Here is a 16,843-nt window from a genome sequence, read left to right on the forward strand (position 1 = left end):
GGACGACTTTTATTTGGAGTTGCTGAGGGGATTTCTCTCTCTGTGTCACCCCAACACCACTATTTGCTCCCAGGGTGCCTCTCTCTCTCCTGTGGCTGTATCTCTGGATTGGTCCAAAGGAGTTGCAAAAATGCAATGAAAGTGAAAACGTGTGGAGTGAGTGAGATGAAACAGGGCTCAAAACAGTTCTGTTGCGAATTGTTGCAAGGCGTCTGGAGATTTGGGTAGCTGGCCTGCTCTGCACCCTCCCAACCTTCCCCCCGTATAAGTGAAGGCCCAGAGTTGTTTCTCTTTCTGACTCGGCACCTGAGTCCAGACTTGGGGAAAGAGATCAGCCTGCCTTTGTTAAGCCAAAGGCCAGCTACTCTGCAAGCTCTGTCATGATCTCTGTTGGCCAGTGGCTGTCTTGTTTAGTCCTTGTCGGAGTGCCTGACACCTGGTTCTTAGTGTCATCTTATGGTTTTCTTCTCTCAACATCATCCTCTTAAAATACATTCTCAGCTTGATTTTCTCTGGGCAACCCCCGCCACACAGGCTGAATTCCTCTTTTGCCCATGGGGAGCGGGAAACAGGCAGAGCGGAGATTTAAAAGTGCCAATGTGCCGGGTCCGCACTGTGATCTGGAGAGTTGGAAACTTTCGGCAGTGTAGACGAGTGCACAGAACACGCAGCGTGCGCAATCCCGGTGCGGCCCCACAGAGGTGGGAAAACTGCAGGCGGCTCCCAGCGTTGGCCCCCGCGGGCTGCTCGGGCCTCAAGTCTAGTTCAACCCGCCAGCCTTCGCCCGGGAGCTGTTGAGTGCAGATTCTGCTGAGGAACCCTGGAGTAGCTGCTGTGGAATAAAAATTGCAATCCAACAAGCCTAACTAGAAAATGGGATTCTAAAAGCTCCGGAGTGCTGGGTACATAAAGCTATTTGAGCAAATTACAAGAATCGCTTAGGGGCATGAATGAAATCAACACTTTAATTGCCTCCAAAATGAAGATTTATACCCCATTTTCTCAAGGAATCATTATTTTATTAAAGTCAAAGATAAAAGAACAAAGTTATAGGGATTTTTTGGAGGGGGGAGAGAGAATACAAAAATTAATATAATATCATAGATCTCCCCCCTTCTCCTTCCCTAAACTTTTGTTACCCAATTCCCTTAACTTAAGATATGCAAAGATTGGTATGCAATTGTATTGGATAAAAATTCACATTTTATTCCCTTCTACCTCTAAAATGAGAATCTGATTTCTGGTCCCCGCTGGTTAAGAGTGGGCTTCGACGCTTTGGCTGAGCTCGTGGCACTGTTGGCCTTTGCGCGTGGGCTCGCTTGTGTGGCCCCCTGGGGCTCACCCAGGTTTCAGCTGGTCGGAGGACAGCAAATCCAAGGTCAGGTTTGGAGAGGGGAGCGCAAAGCGCTGGGCGCATGCGGTACAGTGCCACGGACGCCGGTGGGCTCCACTGCCCTGGGGAGCTGAGGCGCGACGAATGAAGCACCAGGGCGTCTGGTGGGCGCCAGTTCTCCGGACTGGAGCTTGCTGACCTGTCCCTCAGGGCCGCTGAACCCCTAGTGCGGCGTCCTGGGGGCCGGACAGGAAGGATGGCCTCTCCACCTGTCTGCGAATGCAGCCCAGCCAGTTTGAGCCTCCGCAGAGGGTGCGCTCCGGGACTGGACGCTTCTCGTGCTGTGAGAACGCTGGGCCTTGTTAGCTCATTAACCCCTCTGTCTCTAGGGCCCGTTGGCGGCACGATTTATTTTATTTTACTTTTTTTCCTCGGAGGGCGCGAAGACTGCCACCAGCGCGGGGACCTGGGATCTACGACTTTGATACTAGGCGGTATCTCGGAGGTCTAAGTCGGCGGAAATCCACTTGGCCTTGTAGCGCTAGTTCAGTCCTTTATCTTACTTCTTTCCTTCCTTCCTTCCTTCCTTCCTTCCTTCCTTCCTTCCTTCCTTCCTTCTTCCTTCCTTCCTTCCTTCCTCTCTCTTTCTTTCTTGCTCTCTCGCTCTCTCTCGCTCTCTTTTTTCTTTCTTCTCTCTTTCCTATTTATTTATTTATTTTAAAAATAGGATTAAGACACCAGTAGAAGCTGTAATCCCGTTCTTCCCCACACTCAGGTTCCTTCCCCCACCCCCAATCTTGGGGCTGCGTGGAGGTCCCTGCCAGAGAGAGCTACCTTGGCGGGCGCGAGCCTCCTGGGCGCCCTCTCCTGACCGCTGCAGTCTCGGCTCGGCTTGGATGTTACGGGCTCCCCGAGGCTGGGGGAAGCGAGGGGCGCCAGGGGCTTCCTGGCCTCAGCGTGGGGCGAGGTCCCGGCTGCGACCCCGGAGCAGAGGGAGAGGGGGGCCATGGTGCTAGGCGTCGAGGCGAGGGTTGAACCTGCTTGATTTCAGAGAACGATGCGGGTTCGACCGGAGGCGGAGCGCGTGTTCTAGGGGTCCTTGGGTGGATTTGGGGGCGCCAAGAGGGGTTAGGCGGGGAGAGGCCTGGCCACCCAGTTGCTAGACTTTAGGCCGCGCTCCGGGAAGGAGCAGTCGGCTTCCTTCCTAGGCTGCTTCTGTTGCGCGCCCCTCCTTGAATCTAAGCATTTTCCACTCCAAGAACGCGTTGGGAGAGAGGGGAGAGCGGAGCAGAGTCTCTGGGCCCCCAGGGCCGCCTCCCGGGGTGGCCACGCCTGCCGGTAGCAAGCCAAGATTAGCTAGGTCTGTGCTTCGGCCTCAGCGGTGGCCCTGGCTCTTCCCACAAGCAGCGGGAGGCAGAGAAATGGTCCCTTTGGATTGCAGTTTTTATTCAACAGCAGCTCTCTGGGGGGTCCTCGTCTGAATCTGCATTTAGCAGCTCCTGGGTGAAGGCTGTCGGGCTGCACAGGGCGCCCTGTTGCATGTTAATCCAGATATGTCTCTGACGTCTGGGGAGAAGTAATATGGCTTGCAGATATGGAACCAGAGAACCACGCTCGCCAGGCAGGTTAAATGCCAAGTGCTGCCGAGCTCCCGGGGGACGGCCGCCAGGGCTGTGCAGCCCAGACTGGAGAGCTCAGGGCCGCCAGGCCTCTGGGATCTGGGGAGGCCGGGTCCAGTGCGCCTTGGTTCCCAAGTGGGCTTGGGAACTCTGATGGCGATTGTTTTATTTCAAAAGTTCACAATGTTGTTTCTGAAGCAGAGTTTGGCTTAAAATCCTTTGAACTGAGGTAGAACTTGACAGAAAACGCCCCCCTCCGAAGAAGCGGGGGAGATTCTCGCAAGGGAAATTTAAGCTTTCCCTTTAGGGGAGGTGTCGCAGTCAGGGATGGGGCTGGGAGGGCAAGAAACAACCTAATGTCCTGCATGGATTGGATCTGCTGCTTTAGAAGCAAATAGATAGGGCCAGCGAATATTTACTAATACTAGAAATGTCTGCAATTCCTTGTCATCCAATAAGAAAAGTGTACACAAACAGTGGGAGGCAGAAAAATGGTCCCTTTGTCAGGTAGTTTGTTTTTAAATGCTTCCATTTGGATGCATCTTATTTAAATTGTAAATGCTTCGTAGCTTCCCACTTAATGCCTTAATCCTGAAACCTCTCAGTCCACAGGACTTGCAAGTGATAAAGTCTTAGCATCACCTAACTTTACGTTTGATTGTGTTGTGGGTCATGTGACATAGTCTTAATTCCTTTTAAAATATATGTCAAAGGGAAATTATGGCAAGATTCTCTTTAATGATTAAATAATAAGGTGTTGACTGCTTGTCACTACACTAGCTAATTGGGATGTTCATTCTAGGCCCTTTATTATGTAGCACCCTTTGAATTAAAAGTTAGTTGTTTACCGGGTATATTTTTATTGTTACTTTCTGATTGGCTTTTAGTGTGTATTTATGTGTGAGTTTCAGAGTAGGGATGTATTGATTCTTAATAGGGACACTTTTAAAACATTCTAAAAAAACAAGGGGAAAAAATACAGCATGTATGCAGATAGGTTGAGATCAATTACATTGGTGAATGTCTCTAAGTCTAAACGCTAATACTACAAAAATATCCTTTGCATAGCTTCTCTCTCTGTCTCTCTCTCCTTCAATCTCTCTCTCAGTGGAAGTCCCCAATGCAAGTTGCATGAATAATGGAAAGCAATGATACTAATGCTACTTTGTACAAAGTAAAACCTCATAACAGTAACTATTGTTCAGTGATTTAACTAGCTCCATGGCAGTAGGTCATTCAAATAGCAATTCTTCTCCTACCAGAATGACTCCATTGCTCACCATTCTGAAATATATAGAGTAGTTGTTTGATATAGCTATTGGTCCTAACTTAAAGACTTGTATTAGAAAACATGGAGAATCTTAAATAATAGAGGAAGAAGAGAAGGAAGAAAAAAGGATTAAAATGTGCGCCGGGCTTTCAAAAAAGTAACTGAAATACCATGCTAGAATTGTCCAACTTTGAAAATATATAAATTTTAAATCATTATGTTTTCAAACACTCATATGTTTGAATTTTTAAATGTTTGTCATAGTCCCAAAAGATTTAAAACACAGCTGTGGCTGGGTGACAAGAAAAAAAACAAAAATCCAGTAAAATTCTATACCCTTAAAAAACAAAGACTATTTGTGTTCCCATAGTATAAACTTACGTTTATTAAGGCCAAGTAGATAGACTAAAGTATTACCATGGGGCCTACTGTCCTAAAACTAGCTTACCTTCCCTAGCTTACCTCACAGGTGGAGTTGGAATGAAGAATGAAGAATGCATAACAAATTATACTAAGACACTTGCCATAAATGAAAATACTGTCAACATGAATTTAAATGAAGTATTCTCGTATTGGTAATGTTATGCTTTCCATTGCAACAACAATATTTTCTTATGAAACATAAATATGTCAAACAAATGTGAAATGCTAAAGTTTTAATAAATGATCATTTAATCATCAAACACAACCCAAGCATGTACACAAAAACTTTTAAAGGAAAGTCGGCATATAGCCAAATTCCTATAGGGACTAGCAGGGAAATGATCAAAAAATGAACATGAAATAAGACTTCCTGTAAGAAGGTCTATAATTCAAAATTATTTGACTCCACTGTCAGGGAAATAGTTGAAGAATAGTAAACTGATACAGTTCTCAGTCATTTTTGTTACACAGTCTTAAATGTTTGCAACTGTAGCATTTTACATGGCCTTTTGTGGATTATGATGTCTGTCATATTTGAATCAAAGTAGTACTTTATGACATAATTGAAACAAAATTATTTGCCATTTCTCCTGAGTGCAAAAAAATTTAATATTTAAGAATTAAATAAAAATTATGGGAAAGTATTCTTTTACAAATAAAGAAATGAAAATAGAAACGTGACACAGTTTATCTGACAGTTGTACAGATGTTATTATAGATTTAAAGATTTTCCAAATCCCAAGTAACAACACTGCTCTAAATCCTGTTGGACTTGCTCTTCTTACTAAGCAGGAAATGTCAGAATGTAATACCTGTATAAAAAGTTCTGGTCTAAAACATATGAAATACAGTCTCCCAATTTAAGTTTTAATCATAATTACAAAATTTGATTTTTGGCATCCTGTAAAATTTCGAATATTTTGCTGTCTTTAACATATACGAATAAACCATGGGTGTCTAAAATCAATTTTGAAAAGTTCAAGCAAATGAGTGTGTTGATGTAGTGTAAAAGATAAAAGAACATCTTCACTGTATCTTTAATTTAACATGCCATGATTTCAGGATTATAGGAATTCAGAGAAGCCTTTTGGAATCTTAAACAGACTCTCCAGGAAGTATACCTACATTGGCCAATGGCTGGAATCCCTACACTTATAAATTGGGCATTTGCATAAATGGTATAAAGGATACTATGTGAAATAAGTGAGAATATATTCATTTAAATATTTGTCACTAGAATCCAATTTTGATCAATTTGATGCATTCAAGTGCACGGAATTAAAGCAATTGGCAACCTTTTACTAGACTTTCTTCAAACACTCTTTTGCCAAATAGCATTTCTTAATCTAGAAAATATGTTCTTGTTAAAGGAAAATACAAGAGTACAAATATTTTTAAATTGGTTTATATTCTTGACTTCTTGGTTCAGAGTTTCTAAAACTGACTAAAATATACTATCAAGGGTTGATTCTCTGATGGAAAAATGCTCATTTGTACACATATTGAACTATACACCTGTTGTTTATTGGTGTCATGAGTACATACAATCAAATACAAATTATAGCTAGAGCTGTATGGCTATATATCAATACAATTGAAGTTTATAATGAAATTGACACAAATTATATAGCTATATCTGTTTTAAGATATAAAGTAACCATATTATGGTTTTTCCATGACATATGGACCAATTTATATGGCATACACTAATGGAGGACAAATACGTTGAGAAAAGAAGTTTTACCTTATTTGTAATTCTCAAAAATATGTTTCTACAATGGATTCTTCCCTTGTACTTCATAACTCCATTTGCAATTAATAGAATTTATACTCATGAAGTAAAGAACCTTGAGTGCATAATGTTATGGTTCTTTTAAAAACTCAAATAAAATCCTGGCATGCACCTATAGTCTCAGCTAATCCAGAGGCTGAGGCAGGAGAACCACTTGAGCTGAGGAGTTGCCAGCTTGGGCAATATAACAAGATCCTGTCTCAAAAACAAGACCAAAAAATCCTTAAATGAAATCATATTATTAAAAAAAAATGCCTATTACTATCGATAAGTTTACTAAGTGAAACTTTAAAAATGACCACAACCTTATGAGTTTAACAAATGTTAGCAACTGTTATAGTTGTGCTGCTTCTTTTACATTTTAACCTAATACAAAGTCTTACATTTTACAATGGACTTAAATATATATTATTTTAACTCATTTAGAAGATATCAGTAAATAATATTTTGAGTGATATTAGAATTACTCTAATATCAATATGTGACAACATTCTATTATCAATACCTGACCACATAAACTAGCTTAAAATGAATCGTTGCTTGTGAATTTCCATTTCTATAGATTTTTCCTTACACTTTATAATGTGGTAGCATGTTTATTATCCATTAGCTTTAAATTTCTGGGTTGTTGGTTATTATTTAGCAAGATTGAACTATATATAGATCTTTCTTTTTCTGATCACTTTTTTTCCACCCTTAGGAAACTTTCTATGCCTGAGATTTGAACTTGAGCTAGTTTGGTAGGTCTCATTTTCCTACTGGAGTGCCTTGCGGGTTATTACCCATATATGGGTTAATTTTTGTGAGAAAATAAAGAATGTTACTCACTTCAAAACAGGAATGAATAGAGGCCAAAGTCATCAAATATTCCCAACCTGTGCTTTACAATTAAGTGAAAAACTGAAAACTGTTATTCTTATTTGTCTTCCCTAGAGCTGTGAACACTTGGTGTAAAGATTAATATCAGCCCCTTTGTGTTCTTCCTCTAAAAGCCTAAATGTTTATTTTCAGCAACAGTATTCTTAACTGATTGTCCATATTTGGTCCCAGACCTCCATGATTTGCATTTTATTCTGAATTTGCATTCATATTACGTCCCATAGAAACTCTTTAAAGTGAAGTGTGTTTATGACTATTATGAAACTCTGGAAAATGAAGTTTATAATGAAATTGACACAGCTGTCAAAAGGACAATGAGAGAGCAATTTGACTGTAAACCCAGAGTTTCCTTATTCCATCTCAACTTGTAAAAGGCTTATGTCTCTTCTTTTAAAAATATTAGAAGCTGAATGAATAAGAATTTCTTTGACAATAAACCTCCTCTTAATGTCTCCATAACTCTTTGGATGTGTTCTCAAATATTAACTTAATTTGATAGACAAGCTATAATTAACTGTGACCTGTAGTGTTTTCTGTTATTCAGAGATTATTCCTTAGTAATTTGAAAACTTAATTTCAAACTAAATGGTGTACAATGTCTGAAATTCTAAAGGCGTGCTTACGCTATTTACATGAAGTGGAGTGTTTGTCTACAGAGCTTCAAAATGGAGATACTTTAGAGAGGTGGAGGAATACTTTTTACATACGTCTGGCGAACTAGCTAGTGCAGGTGGGCTCTTTTTGGATATTTTTCAATATATAGCCTTCCTATATATTTGCTGCATACTAAAATTTTTCTTCCTGAAGGAAAAAAAAGCTCTGTGTTTCATACAGAAACTCATATATGACATTTTAAACCTACACATTTCATTTATCAAAAAATCCAGCCAACACATACATAGAAAATTTAAAATAGCAGCAAATAGGTAAGGTGCTATTTGCTAGTATGCTACAATCAAAGCAGAAACTTTAGCGGTACAATTAGGCATTTTGGGTTTAGTTGAAACATTTCCTTGAAAGTTCCCACCAGATCTGAAGTTGTTTTAAAATCCATGCTTGAGAATATTTTAGTGTAAACAATTTGTGATAAATCACCATTGAACATTACTTTCATTTAAAATTGTTGCTTCCTAAGAGATGTAGTGTCATGAGAAACCACCCTGCCCTTCACTCTTGAACATATAAATTTATTACTTATTTACATTCTATCATATACATTATTTGTGGGAATTTTACTATAACTCTACAGAGCATATGGAATTCATCTTCATGAGATAAGGGTGGCATCTCTGCCAATGTGGTATAACCCTAAGTAGATAATAAGGATTACCCTCAGACTGCAGATAAATATTATCTCTTATAGAGTCATTACATGTTTATATTTCATATCTCCAGATGCAAATGTAGTTTGCCATTTTCATTTTAATTGTCATAGTTTTCTTGGCTCTAGCTTCTAACAAAGAGAAACAGGAATTTTACATTTTGAGTTGAAATTGATGATAAATTAATATGTTCAAGAAAAAGAAAGATATTCAGTTGTAGAATTATTTAACCCCCTTCCTTTTTTTCAGTCTGCTTTCCCTGTCCTTAATGTGTTCCAAAATTTTCTGAAGAATGTTGTTCATAAAGTTTGTAGCACTATTTGTGTATTTGGTGGCTTGGCCCATTGTTTCATTGTATTTTGGGATTTTAAAAGCTGTGTTTAATAACAAAATAAGCAAGAAAAACATCTGAGTGATTATGTCCTGTACTTCTTTGCACAAAATAACAGAGAGATGTAGAATATGCTTGTTCGGTGCATATCAAGTGTATTGTTGGTGTTCAATTATTTTTGTTCTAATAATTATTCAAAGGCAGTAACAATCTGCATTTAAGTGAGTATAAACATTTTTATTCTGGAATTCGGAATTTGCAGCAACTCAATTTTATTTTCCAAATTACCCTGCCATTTCAATTAGGTGCATTGTTCTTCACTCTACTGTTGCGACATTCTAAAGGTTTGCTTGCCATCCTAATAGTGAATTGTTTGAGTGTTTAATATTTATTGAGGGCATGTAAAGAACATGCCAATAGAAAAATAGGAGAACAAAACATTGACAAATCAATTATGGGGCTTTTCTTTACTCGTAGTATACTTTCAATATTCCAAATACTCTGTAACTGTTAAATAGTATGAATAGTCTCTAGAATAATAGCCTTGGGTGTGGCTGAAGAATGGCATTCTGATTAATTAGAATTCCTTAAAAAGTGCACAGTGCAACTCAGCATCCTACTTCTGGAATTCACAGTTGCTTTGGCTGATCTCTTAGTTAAGTATCTTGAAATATAGAAAACTTGACCATTGTAGGAACCAGAAACTCAAATTAAATCTCAAGATGCTTTGAGAAAGGCCTCACTGATGATTTTACCCAAGTTAAATAATGAAGGAAGGGAATAATCTTTTCCCAACCTCCAAATTTAACTTTGTCAGTGGACTTAAAGATTCTTGAGGAATGAGAGACACTTAAAACGCAAAATGTTGTAAAAAATATAAAAAATCAGAAGTGCTTCTAAAGAAACCATAGAGAAATTAGAAAATACCCTGTTACTAATTATTAGTGGAAATCAGTGGTAAATATAAATTTCTATGATTCTTTTATTCAAAGTATAATGCTAGGAGGTAGAATAAGACAAGGCTATATCTTGTCTGAGTATTTTTTTTTTTGTTCTTATGTCTCAATTGTGTGTTCTCTGGCTCGAGAGTTTAGAAGTGGAAAAGAGAAAACTTCAGAAACACTTGAGAATAAGCAGTTAATTGTACTGCTTGTCATTTTCAGTTACACATCCTTTCAGGAAGGCGGTGTTCTAATGAACTATATACAGTTTAGAGCCAGAGCACTCATATTTGAATCTAGACTTTGCTGTGAGAGGGCAAGTCACTGCACCTTGAGGGGCCTTAGTTTAATAATCTGTAAAATGGGGATAGTAACAGTAGCCACTTTAGGGAGTTACTGTCAGAACTAAATAAAAATGCATCTAAAACATTTAGAGTAGTAAATCCCCAATCCAATAAGCATTTCATTACATAATATTTTGTCTTCTCGATTGTATTCTGCCCAACCTTCAGTAACAGGAATTGGGTTTATGGAGGAAGGATTGGGTGCTGGTTGATGGGGATGTTGTTTTATAGAGTGTTTTGTAATCATAGAGTTTAAGAAAAATATCTTAATTCTTACTATAAGGGGTCATTTTTATTCTGATTTCAGCTTGGTGTAAAAGGAGACTGAACTCAGCTATTTTGTTGAGATAGTATGGTGAATCACTGCAGACTCACTCCTAGGGTAAAATTCAAATAACAGTTATGTAAGGACTTTGGGCTAAGTACTTTCCCCCCGCATTTCTGAATACAAATACTTCATGCTGAGGTCTGGTTGCTTTCAGGATATTATTATCTACTTTTACTCATTATACAATGTTTTCTGCATTATTGGATTTTAAATTTTTTTACTTATTTATTTATTTATTTTGCAAGGAGCCTTGCCTAGAAAGTTTGTGGTTTAAAGTTGTTTTATATAAAACACTTTTGAGTTTATTTTATCTTAATTTGTTTGCAGAACAAGGAGCACTGATACTAAGTTACAAATGTAAAATAAAACACTGGGAAGCAAACAATCTTATAAAGAGGATTTTATAACATCAGGTATACCGGCATGTAATTTACTGATTCTTCTCCCACTGCTAAGTAGAAATAATAGAAAATGATCAAAGTTCAGCAGAAAACTCTCAAAAGATAAATGGATAATACGGTTTGAAGTATTTAGGTGTACTTATTTGGAAATGTAGTGGTGTCAGTGGATTAGGGTTTTTTTTTTTTTTCAGTCAAACATTTAACTCTATGAACTACAATTTATAGGTATGATTTTTTTTCTTTTTTTCTTTTTTTCTTTTTTTTTTTTTTTGAGATGGAGTTTCACTCTTGTCTCCCAGGCTGGAGTGCAGTGGTACAATCTTGGCTCACTGCAACCTCCGCCTCCCAGGTTCAAGCAATTCTCCTGCCTCAGCCTCCCATGTAGCTAGGATTACAGGTGCCCACCACCACATCCAGGTAATTTTTTTTTTTTTTTTAGTATTTTCATTTAGTATTTATTTATACTAAATAAATATTTAGTATATTTATTTAGTATTTTTAGTAGAGACGGAGTTTCACCATGTTAGCCAGGATGGTCTCAAACTCCTGACCTCAGGTTATCTGCCTGCCTCAGCCTCCCAAAGTGCTGGCATTACAGGTGTGAGCCACTGTGCCCGGATGTAGGTATGATTTCAAGAGTAGAAGCATTTAGGGTCATTAAAGCCAGTAAATATAAGAATTTAGTTTTATTAATAGCATGTCAGTTATAATACAATGGCGTAGAAAAAGAAAAGGTTATTAAAACATAAATAAATACTTATATTAGATTTTAGCATATTGAGCCTTTATCTTCTCTCTTCTTAAGATTTTTCTCGGCCGGGCGCGGTGGCTCAAGCCTGTAATCCCAGCACTTTGGGAGGCCCAGACGGGCAGATCACGAGGTCAGGAGATCGAGACCATCCTGGCTAACACGGTGAAACCCCGTCTCTACTAAAAAATGCAAAAAAACTAGCCGGGAGAGGTGGCGGGCGCCTGTAGTCCCAGCTACTCGGGAGGCTGAGGCAGGAGAATGGTGTAAACCCGGGAGGCGGAGCTTGCAGTGAACTGAGATCCGGCCACTGCACTCCAGCCTGGGCGACAGAGTGAGACTCAATCTCAACAAAACAAACAAACAAACAAAAAAAAAAAAAAAGTTTTTTCTCTACAATAAACTGCTAAGTAGAATTTGAACATTCAGGGCACTTGAATAATTTCTATTACTTGCCAGTTTTGAGACTTTGGTAAAACCAGTTGTCATTTCTTGTCAATTGCCCTTTGGTTGTGATTATTCCTTTTCCTTGCAATATGTCTGAATGTACCACATGTAGAAATCTATATTATCTTCTTAGACCACAGTAGCGTCACCATGGGATGATGTTAGCATTGATTGTCAAAGTTAAAGAATTGGGCAAAAAGTATCAGTGCTGTCTTGATTTCATCAGGAAAGCCTTTGGAATATTCTGAGTGTTGTTTTACATCTGTAGATCTTTGCTTAGCATAGTTGATTCACTTATAATTTATTGAGTAAATTAATTCAACTGTGCAGATCAATAAATTCCTGAAAATGTTAGAGTGGAGAACCAAAAGACACCAGGTTGTTGAAAACTAGGGTTTTAAGCATCATTGGGAGAGTGTTCTGTGGTATTCAGTCTTGGCTTCCTAAGGTCCTCACCCTCACTGCCTGCCACAGCAGCCTAGCACCTGAGTATTGAGAGGAGAGTGAAGCATGCTGACTACAGGACAATTAGCAAAATCTTTAAGGGATAGCAGGTTTTAAACATATATCTTCTCAAGCCTGTAATCTCAGCACTTTGGCAGGCCGAGACGGGCGGATCACGAGGTCAGGAGATGGAGACCATCCTGGCTAACCCGGTGAAACCCCGTCTCTACTAAAAAAATACAAAAAAACACTAGCCGGATGAGATGGCTGGTGCCTGTAGTCCCAGCTACTCGGGAGGCTGAGGCAGGAGAATGGCGTAAACCCGGGAGGCGGAGCTTGCAGTGAGCTGAGATCCGGCCACTGCACTCCAGCCTGGGCGACAGAGCGAGACTCCATCTCAAAAAAAAATATATATATATATAGATAGATAGATAGATAGATAGATAGATAGATATTTTTATATATATAATCTTACAACCAGGTTGCGTTAAATTCCATTACAACACAATTAAAAAACCATTAGATTCATTTTTTAACGTTCTTTTGCCTTATGCCTTAAGTACATGATAGGTGTGTGTTGCGGTGTGTGTGTGAACCCATGTGCACACTCATATCTGAACCCAGGCTTTAGTGATTTCTGAAGCTTGAACAATCACCTGGTAGAAAACTTTTCATTTAAAGATGAAATTACTCCTTGGAGAATTTTCACCAAAGGCAAGAAAGCACAAAAATTCTTTTCCTCCTCTCTACATGCCTCATTACACAGGGATAGAGGATTCAATGTTTGAAAAATTATCATTTTTGTAGGTTTTATTTGTGGTACGTGAGACTGGGAAATATGGAACTCTATTTAATAGATGCTATGTCTACCTATGCAAACTACCCACAGCTACTATCCTATGATTTTATACACACACACACACACACACACACACACACGTTTATTTTCAAGCAATTCACCAGAGTTGCTTAGCCGCTAAGGTCTTAGAAATCTGCCTCATTTGACGCTGAAGTGTACACACTTATGCTGTGTGTAAAGATTACTGGCTGGCACTAATGCAGCGAGTGCAAGACATAAGAGATAATTAGATAACCAAGATGCATTTCTAGATTAAAAGTTCACAATGGCAAATATGACAGGGCTGGAACTGCGAGAAGAGGCAGTGTGGTGTGTTAGTGAAAGCCACAGATTCTGAAGAGGGATGTTGGATTTCCATTGTCTTACCGCTAATTTACCATCTGCCCTGAGTCACCAGAATTACCCTTCAGGTCTCTATTAAGTGGAGTCATAAGCACATTTTATCACAGCATTAAAAAAGGGCTCAACAAGAACCCTGGCATGCCTTACAGACTTGGCAAAGGTAAGCGAGTGAGGGAGGGGGCAGAGAAGGAAATGAGCAAAAGGAGAGTTGGTGGAGAAAGTGGATAAAGTGTGTGAGGGAGGTAACCTTTTAAAAAGTTGGCCTCTCTGCCAAAGGTGAGTGTGGGCCTCCATCAGGGAGTGCCTCGGGCACCTACCACTCTTTTCCCAGAACCAGCAATTGCCTCTCTGCATTTTATCCACTTTCAGCAGGGCGTAGTGTGGACTTAGAAAAGCTTTTTCTAAAGCATGCTATTTCACATCCATATCGTTCCTCACAACACTTTAATGTAGCCCCTGAATCCACAGCATGTGTGCACAGTGAAATACTCATTTGTGAATGTTTATGGCATTTCAAAACATCTAAATGCTCAAAAGGTAAGAGCAGTTTTTCTGTGTTAAGAAAAAAAGAAGGCAAAACAAAACATACTGCCTAAATTTGTTGTGGTTAAATGAATTTTGCTTAGTGATTTCTAGGGTTTTTTTTTTTTTTTTTTTTTTTTTTTAGAAATCCACATGACTTTTTTTTCCAGAATTACCTGAAATTAGTTGAGTAGATATAGCCCCAAGGGAGTATGTTTTGAGAGGAGCAGGCTGTACCTAGGGCTCTAGCAAATTATAGGTGCTCAGTACATGGTAGTTGAGTGGGTTGAATGATTATATGATATGTTTTGGTTATCAAACAGATACAAATGTGAGCCACCAAGCATTTCATCAGTAGTTTCAGCATGACAAGACTTTAAATACTCAAACATAAAAAGCCTTCTCAGCATCCTCATTCCCCAGCTTCAGGTACACACAGGTAAATGTGTAGTTTCTCACAGCAGCTCCTACGCCCCTTCTCTTCTCCTCATTTCTCTGCATATGGATCTCTCTCTGGTCCCTTTCCTCAGATGGTATCATTGATTGAGGAGTGTATAAGAAATGATATTTGCTGAAGTCATGCGCCTTTAAGGATCCTGAAAAACGCTGTTTAGATGGAGGGGAAAAGTCAAGGGGAGTCAGGCTAATTAGATGCATCCCCCCTCCTCTCCCAACAGTGTGGGATGCTGACATGCAGTGATCCCATCCACTGTGCTTCATGGAAGAGCACAGGTGTGCACATGGGCATGTACATACGGACATGGGCATGCCTGCGAGTGTGAGTATGCATGTGTATGCCTGAGTACAATGCACACTGGTGCCTTTCCCATGCAGCCCTGGAGACTGTCCTCAGCTGGAGATACTAAATTGTTCACTTTTGGAGACAAGCCAGCTCTTTCAGGCCACTAGAGATCACTTACTAAAGAGACCCTGGTGATTTGAGAGAGTAAATGTACCTCCCCAAAGAGAAAGCCACCTATTGATAGGTGCAGACTGACTTCGAATTTTGAACACTGATTATTTCATCAATTTCTACGTAGCTGCTAACTGACCCCTTCACAGTAAAGATAATCAGACTCTCAATTATCCACCTTTTTGAATCGGACCAGTGGTGTAGAAGTTTTGAAGAAAAAAAAAACCAACTCTATTTTTGGTTCGGAAAAAATGATTCTGGCATCATACTGATGTGGTGAATGACTGACTGGGAAGATGTGTCAAGATGCTTTGTATACTGTAAAGTGATTTATAAATATTAGGTATCGAATTAAACTTGACGAGGTGGGGAGGAGCAAACCACCTGTAAAAATCATGTTATTCCAAGGTGAAAATAAGATCAGTTTGCATTCCCTGAGCACACAGCAGCTGGGAGATAGTACAAAGCACACCGAGCTGTGCACGAAGCCAGCTCAGGTTAACCATTCTTTCCAAAAGGTCTACACACTGAATCAACCTGTATGTAGATATCCCGGGCTTGGCTTAGATAAACTTACGTTGTTACATTAAGAACTACAGAAGCTGCCATTTATTGAGTGCTTGCTGCATGCTTGACAATTTACATATATTATGTCTGCAGGGGAGTACTTTTTAATCCCCATTTACAGATGAGGACATTAAGGTTTCAAGAGGTTATGACTTATTTAAGACCATGTAAGTGGCACAATCAAGTTTGAAACAGGACTCTGTCTAGCTTTAAATTTCATTCTGTTTGACTCTTATGCTACAACTGTTAGTCTGTTTTTATAGTGGTGTGTGTTTGTGTAAATGCAAGTATGTGAGGTATATTTAAATTGTACTAGTCTTTTTTAGGTATTTTTTGATGTCTCTCACATGGGAGAACACAATACCAGATGACAATTTAACAAATGTTCCATATGTATTACTTAAGTTATTCATTCATTCAAAAATACATTTGTATCTAATATAATATCAACATTTTCCTAGGATGGAGAATATAAGAGTAAATAAGATGTAGTCCAGGATTTCAAAACATTCGTAGTGTAGAATTGTAGACAGGCACAACAGGTCATCACAAAGCAAAGAGTGAAAGGCTAGAAGTGTGCATGAGATGGTCCGAGCTCTCAGAGCAGCAGAGCCTCACTCATCCAGGTGTGTATCAGGGAAGGTTTTCTAGGTGAGGTGGTATCTGGGCTGTGCCTTAAATAGCAGGAAGAAGATAATCAGGGGCTGGGATCAGGCAGGGCAGAGCAAGGCAGAGGAGAAGGGTAAGCATGGGCTTGGAGCAATAAGCAGCAGAGTATCTGTCAGAAATAATGTGCAATGTGGTGTTGCAGGAGCAAAAGAAACAAGGAGAGGAATGGACCCTGGGGGAGATTATGAAGGGCTTTGTATACCAGGCTAAGGACCTCAGATTGTATTCTGTAGGCAGTGAGGAGCAGTCCATTCATTCAACAAATGTTTCCTGTGTGCCAACCAACTGCTGGGCACTGTGATCGATAGCCAGGATGCAATGGTGAGCAAAACTGACACCATGTCTGACA

The 16,843-nt window shown here is 39.5% G+C and overlaps 1 protein-coding gene across 7 annotated transcripts in view; it reads left to right on the plus strand.

Annotated features, from left to right (window-relative positions):
* Positions 1-16,843, plus strand: part of MEIS1 (Meis homeobox 1) — a 140,211-nt gene that overhangs the window by 8,357 nt on the left and 115,011 nt on the right. The window lies entirely within an intron of this gene.

Source organism: Trachypithecus francoisi, unplaced genomic scaffold, assembly GCF_009764315.1.
Source record: "Trachypithecus francoisi isolate TF-2019V2 unplaced genomic scaffold, Tfra_2.0 Lachesis_group17, whole genome shotgun sequence".
Taxonomy (NCBI): domain Eukaryota; kingdom Metazoa; phylum Chordata; class Mammalia; order Primates; family Cercopithecidae; genus Trachypithecus; species Trachypithecus francoisi.